This window comes from Vulpes lagopus, chromosome 7, assembly GCF_018345385.1.
Source record: "Vulpes lagopus strain Blue_001 chromosome 7, ASM1834538v1, whole genome shotgun sequence".
In the NCBI taxonomy this organism is placed as follows: domain Eukaryota; kingdom Metazoa; phylum Chordata; class Mammalia; order Carnivora; family Canidae; genus Vulpes; species Vulpes lagopus.
The window spans coordinates 3,735,540-3,741,778 of NC_054830.1; positions in this window are offsets into that span (position 1 = coordinate 3,735,540).

Below are 6,239 nucleotides of genomic sequence, written 5' to 3' on the forward strand. Positions count from 1 at the left end.
GGCAGTCAGGCTGCAGGGGGTGGGCACCAGCCGGAGGTTGGATCAGAGGTTTGGGAAGCAGAGACCCCCTGGGGGCCAGTGTCCTCTCTCCTCTTGGCTTGCTGTGTGACCTTGAAGTATCTGCCTGCGGTCTCTGTGCCTTGCTAATAATCAACCCCTGATGTCCCCACCTTGGAGGGAGGTGCTATCTGGGAGCGAGCAGAGAGTGGAAGGTGCTTGCCCAAGTTCAGCCAGCCACCCGGAGGTAAGCCCTTTGTTCAGGGCTCCTTAGGGTAAGGACGAGAGGAGAGGCCACGGAGGCTGGGCAGGGTGTCCCCACTGAGGACAAAAGCCACCTTTCCAGCATCATCACAAGGATGGTTCCCAGATGGCCTCTGGAGCCTCCCCTCCCCCTCTGTAATAATAATGCATCCAAAAAAATAAAAAGTAATAATAATAATGCATCCACTGGATGTCGATTAGTTCAGTTATTCAGGCCACAAAGTGACTGAGCTTCTACCACTTACCAGGCTGTGTGCTGGACACTAGGGACAGAGACCAGGGCAGAAGGGCCCAGCCTTCCAGCTCCAGGGTGACGGGGGCTTTCCTGGGGACGCAGGGGCACATTTGGAGTAACTCAAGTCATCAGGAACTGTCCCCTGGGGCGGGGGCGGGGGGCGGGGAATGACTGGTCTTCTTGGTCTTCGTCGGTGAGCAAGAAAAAGCCAAGGAGGGAGGGAAGGAAGGAAGGAAGGAGAGAGGGAGGGAGGGGAAGAAGAAAGGAAGGAAGGAAGGAAGGAAGGAAGGAAGGAAGGAAGGAAGGAAGGTAGGAAGGAAGGAAGGAAGGAAGGAAGGGAGGAAGGGAGGGAGGGAGGGAGGGAGGGAGGGAGGGAGGGAGGAAGGAAGGAAGTCCCTAGGACATGATGGCCGAGGCGCTCAGGGCACAGAACAGAGGCCACAGCCGACCTGGGCGAGTGGAGACGAAGATGAGGGGAGCCCAGCCCTGATGCCGCCTTGGCTGCCTCGGAGCGTGTTGTCGCGGTGCCGGCTTCTCTTTGGGGCTCTCCACCGCCGGGGGTGGGGGGGTGGGGGGCGGATATCAGGCGCGTCCACTCCCATGTCTCAGATGGGAAAACAGAGGCAGCTCAGTGGCCAGAGAGGCAGGGGCCAAGGTCGCAGGGCAGGTGGGGGCCACAGAGGTGAGAGGTCCGACCTGAGTGTCCCGGGGCTGGACCCTGGTGCGGGCAGGGCTGCTTCCTCCGGGGCCCCAAGGAGACCCTCTCCCGCCCCTTCCTGGCTTCCAGAGGCGGCTCCCCCGGCCCCTCCCTCCAGCCTCTGCTTCCAGCCTCCCGTCTCCTGTGACTCCGACCCCCCGACTTCCCCGATAAGCACTCTGGTGCTGACATCGGGTGCTCCGGGCACCCAGGATAACCCCCATCTGAAGAGCCTTAGCCTGATCCCACCTGCGAACTCCCTTGGGCCTTGGAAGGGAGCACAGTCCGTCCACCCTCTGAGGGGGCTCGGCCCAGATGGGGTCGGAAGAGGGGGTCCGGGCAAAGCCTTGGCATCAGGGGACCTCTGATGGGGACCAGTTTCCCCATCTGTCAATGGGCATCAGTGGTACACCTTGACCCTTGGGGTCATCAAGAAGTCGCGCTCAACCATGTAACACCAGATATTCAGCCGTGACCAAGACACGCGCACGGTCTCTGCGCCCACGGGCAGGACGATGGACATGGGGGGATATGAGCGACGCTGGTGGGGTGGAGCAGAGTGGGATGGGGAGGGCCTCTCTGAAAGGGGAAACCTGGGATGGAACAGCCATATAAAGACATGGGGGAAAGGTGTGCCAGGAAGTGGGGATGGTAAGTGCAAAGGCCCTGAGGCAGCTCACTGCCTAGCAGGTTTGAGGACCAAATAGGAGACAGGAGAGATTGTTCCAGGGAGGAATAGCTCAAGGATTCATGAAAGATGTAGGGTTGCAGCCTGGGCAAAGACCGGGAGCTTGACCAGCCTGGAACAGAGCGGTGCAGCAGCCCAAGGGCAGCTGGTGGACAGAATGGGGGGCGCCGGAGGCAAGCTCACGGAGCTCCAGCATTCAGAGCCTCAACTTTGCCGGTGGCCCGGGGGCAGGGGGGTGGCCAGGAGGGCTGTGAGCAGGAAGGGTCCTCCAGTGGTAGATGCCAGCCTGCCCACCTCTGGATCCCAGATCTGCCACTGTCATGCTGTGTGGCCCCGGGCAAGTCACCTCCCCTCCCTGGACCCCGTTTCCCGCATCTGTAAAACGGGGACAACGGTGGCCCCAACACCACCGAGGAGCATGAGGATGAAACGAGCAAATGCACCCCAAGCTCTGGGCTCGGGGCACAAGATGGCAGATGCCAAAGGGTCGTTCCCTTCGGGGCAAAAGGCACCCCTGAGGCTCCCGCGCCCCCTCCTGTCCCGCCCCCTGGTTTTTATCGTCTTTGATGACTCGAGAGCCCATGTTCCCGGGGTGGGGAGTCGCGTCATCAGGAGATGAGCCACTAGGGCCTGAGCTCAACACAGCCACCCCTGTGCCCCCCCATCTGCTCACAGGGGGCGGGGCACAGAAGCCTCAGTGGGGGGGCAGGACTCATGACAGCTCTGCTCCCGGGGGGTGCCCCTGTGTTTGCAAACCATTTAATAACACGCCCCAAACCGTTCTGTCACCCGGAGGCAATGAAAGGAGGCGGTTTGCGCAGATGTCATTTCTTCTCCTAAGATAGTGAGGAATCATGGGGCGTCCAGGGGTGCTCAGGGGTCGAGTGTCTGCCTTTGGCTCAGGGCGTGACCCCGGGGTCCCGGGATCGAGTCCCGCATCAGGCTCCCCCGCAGGGACCTGCTTCTCTCTCTGCCTGTGTCTCTGCCTCTCTCTCTTTGTCTCTCATGAATAAGTAAATAAAATCCGGGAGGTGGGCAGGGGGATGGGGTGACTGGGTGACGGACAGTGAGGGGGGTACTTGATGGGATGAGCACTGGCTGTTACACTATATGTTGGCAAATCGAACTTCAATAAATATATATATATTAAAAATAGGGATCCCTGGGTGGCGCAGCGGTTTAGCACCTGCCTTTGGCCCAGGGCGCGATCCTGGAGACCCGGGATCGAGTCCCACATCGGGCTCCGGTGCATGGAGCCAGCTTCTCCCTCTGCCTGTGTCTCTGCCTCTCTCTCTCTCTCTCTGTGACTATCATAAATAAAAACAAAATAAAATTAAAAAAAAAAACAAACAAAATTCAAAATAATAATAATAATAATAACATGTAAATAAATAAATAAAATCTTAAAAAACAAAAGAAAGGGCAGAATCGGAGGCTGTGGTGTGGGCCCCCCCTTCTGGGCTCAAGCCAGAGGGCGAGGTGCCCCACCCAGGGCTGGGCTGTCCCCGAGCTCCCCTGCCCCTCCGTCCTGCCCACGGGCTCGGGTCGCTCTAACCCCCCTCTGGGTCTGCCCCGCGGCGACCTGTCCTGTCCTGTCCTGTCGGGACACAAGTGCACTGGTCCCGCTGGTCCCTGGTCCCGAGGAAATGAGCCGTGCAAGGGGCCAGGCAGCGCCTGGAGGCAGGGATCCGACCCGCGCTCTCACTCCCGCGGATATTTCTTCCTTCAGTAGATATTAATTGAGCACCTGCTGTGTGCCTGAGCCCACGGGACACAGAAGAGACAGAAACAGATTTAAAAAAACAAAAACACTTGCCCTTGTGTAAGGACAGGGAAGGCCTGAGAAACGGGGTGGTGGGGCCGATGTGGGAGGGAGGCGCTCGGGTAAGGGGGCCTGAATCCAGCGAGGGAAGGCACCGCGGAAAGCTTCCTGGAGGAGGCGACTGGGAGCAAAGACCTGAAGGATGTGTGGGAAGGAGCAAGGGACGGGATTTGAGGGGGTGCAGCTGGAGGGGGGACTGTGACCCCCTTGGACAATAGGAGAGGGTGCATGAGGGATGCTGGGGGGCCAGGGAGGAGGCAGCGGTGGGGGCCCCGGTGGAAGCAGAAAGGAGGAGGCTGACGGAAGAGGCTTTGGGAGGCGGGCAGGCCTACGCTGGGAGCCAGGGCGAGGCCAGGGCGAGGCCAACATCCAGGGCTCCGGGGTGGAGCGCGTGGGGCCCTCAGAGATGGGAACCCACTTGGGGTCCTGAGGATGGAGGGGGGCCAGGGTGGGGCCGCAGGTTCGGGGGGACATCCCAGGAGAAGGGGGGGCGCCTGGGCTGGTCAGAACCCTGCTTCGGGGCAGCGCTGCCATTCCCTCCACCTGGAACACACTTCCTTCCCCCAACGCCTCCACCCACCCTACGCGCCCTTCTCCCTCCATGCCTGGGGGACACCTCCACCGGGAAGCCCCTCCGGGTGCCCGCGTGCCTGTGGCCAGTACCCGCATGCTCCTGGGGAGCCGGGGAGGGTGGGGGTGAGGGTGGGGCCCGCCTGCCCCAGCCTGACCCCCGCCCGGCCCCCCTGCGCAGCACCCCGGGCCCGTCCGCTGCGGGAACCCTGCGCCTGGCTTCCAGCGCCAGCGCCCAGCGGTGTCCCCGGCCCCCCGCTCAGCCCTCCGGGCGACCCCTCCCGGCCAGGCGTCCAATCCCACGCGGTTCTCTGAGAGCCCGGCACCCGGAGGCCGTGCCCAGGCCAGCATCTCGGACACCAGCAAGACCCCCGCTGTTTCCAGCCACCAAGGCCCCGGAAGAAAAGCAAAAAGTGAACAAACGTCGGAAGCACCAGTGTCTTTGGACAGAGGGTGGCTCACAGGTGCGGCTTCGGCTTCGCCCTGCACCGGCGCCAAGTGTGCTCCTCGCTCGGGCGCCGCTTTATTCTCAATGATTAATTGAAGGTGCGGAAAAGGCAGGACCCACCTTCCACTGGCGGGTATGCACCGAGCACCCACTGTGTACCAGGGACTCTGCCCGGCGCTGTGGGTGGGGGGTGGCCAAGACAGTCTCACCCCCGGCCCTCGTCCCGTGCAGCAGAGACAGAGAAGGAACGCCAAGCGAATAAACAAACAACAGGATGTCAGGTGATGATAAGTTCAGGGCCAAAACACATAGAACGAAGAAGTCGAGGAATCCAGGAATGCTAGTTAAGTCAGGGAAGTCGGGGAGGGCCTCCTGGAAGAGGTGTTATTTGCACTAAGACAGTTGAAAGTTGTGATGGAGCCAGCTACGTGGACATCGCTGGGCAGAGGGCACAATGCATGCAAAGGTCCTGGGGCAGCATCTTGTGCGGTGTGTTGGAGCCAGGGAGAGGAGGTGCATGTGGCTGGAGAAGAGTCGGGGTGGGGGGGGCGGGGAGGTAGGGGAGCAGGTTGTACAGGGCCTTGTGAGCCACCAGGAGGCTTTGGGCTTTTACCCCAAGGGAGACCCACAGAGTTTGTGGGTCTCCACAAACATCTGTCCCTCCTGGGTCTTTGTGACTGTCACAGCCACAACCTCATATGGAAAGAACCTTCTGGGAAGACAAGATGACCCTCACCTCCCACGTGTCCCCGGCATTCCCTTCCTGACCAAGGCCCTGCCCTACCCCAGACCCCAAGCTGGCCTGGCTGAGCCCCCACACTGTCCCCCCACCTTCAACCTGGCTCAGGCCCCACACACAGAGCCCTTCCCTCTCCCTCCGCCCCCACAGCAGCCTCCACCTGCCAGGGCGGGATTGGGGGGACTGGGAGAGAAGCCTTATAGCCCCAGTGCCCCCACCTATTTCTGGGCACCTGGTAGGAGAAGGTTGCGGCCACATGGGTCCTGCCAGAGGTGGAGCGTGCCAAGAACCATGGTGACTGTCGCGGGCCTCATGGAGGCCATCGGGAAGTTCCTTTATTCATTCAACAAACACTGGCCTGCTGCCTGCTTTGAGTAAGTCTGACCCAGACAGAGAGCTCCAGCTCCAGCTGAGCCCTGGTCCAGGCTGGGATGCTGGATGCTGCCCCACTTGGGGCCTCAGTTTCCACATCCAGCCCCGGGACATACTGGGCTGCTCCCAGACCCACCACCTCTAAATCCTAAACCCAGACCTAAGTCCCACCGCAGGGCCTGGGGCGGCACACTCCCCACCTGCCCCCACTGCTGGCTCCGCTGAGTCCAAAGGAGCAGGGATCCCGCCGGCCCCGCAGAGCTCCGGGGACTGGAGGTTTGGGGGGGGGCCGGGGGGGCACTGAGCGAGCGAGAGAGAGCGGGTTGGGGGTAAGGACCCAGCAGTGGCTGAGCCTCCAGCTCTAGGCTTGGAGGCCCTGCCGGGAGCTCCATCTCCTGCCCAGCGGG